Raw genomic sequence first — 364 nt, forward strand, 5'->3', positions numbered from 1 at the left:
GATGCACGACTGTCGGATGAAACTACAAGGGCTACCGGTGTCAAGCAGAAAGGAGAACTCTACTGCCTGAGGGTTAAAATCCCTAAGTGCGGCCGAAGTCCGCCTACGCAGAGTGTTCTCTGCAAAAGGTGTTCAGCCCCCCTTCTTTGGCAACACAGAAAGGAGAATTCTACTGCCTGAGGGTTATAATCCCTAAGTGCGGCCGAAGCCCGCCTACGCAGAAAGGTGTTCTCTGCAAAAGGTGTTCAGCCCCCCTTCTTTGGCTACACAGAAAGGAGAATTCTACTGCCTGAGGGTTATAATCCCTAAGTGCGGCCGAAGGCCGCCTACGCAGAAAGGTGTTCTCTGCAAAAGGTGTTCAGCC

The 364-nt window shown here is 52.5% G+C and overlaps 1 protein-coding gene across 1 annotated transcript in view; it reads right to left on the minus strand.

Annotated features, from left to right (window-relative positions):
- Positions 1–364, minus strand: part of LOC118745581 (E3 ubiquitin-protein ligase PPP1R11-like) — a 59562-nt gene that overhangs the window by 25299 nt on the left and 33899 nt on the right. The gene's annotated exons all lie outside the window — the stretch shown is intronic.

This window comes from Rhagoletis pomonella, unplaced genomic scaffold, assembly GCF_013731165.1.
Source record: "Rhagoletis pomonella isolate Grant_MI unplaced genomic scaffold, Rhpom_1.0 Rhpom_scaffold_00009, whole genome shotgun sequence".
NCBI lineage: Eukaryota > Metazoa > Arthropoda > Insecta > Diptera > Tephritidae > Rhagoletis > Rhagoletis pomonella.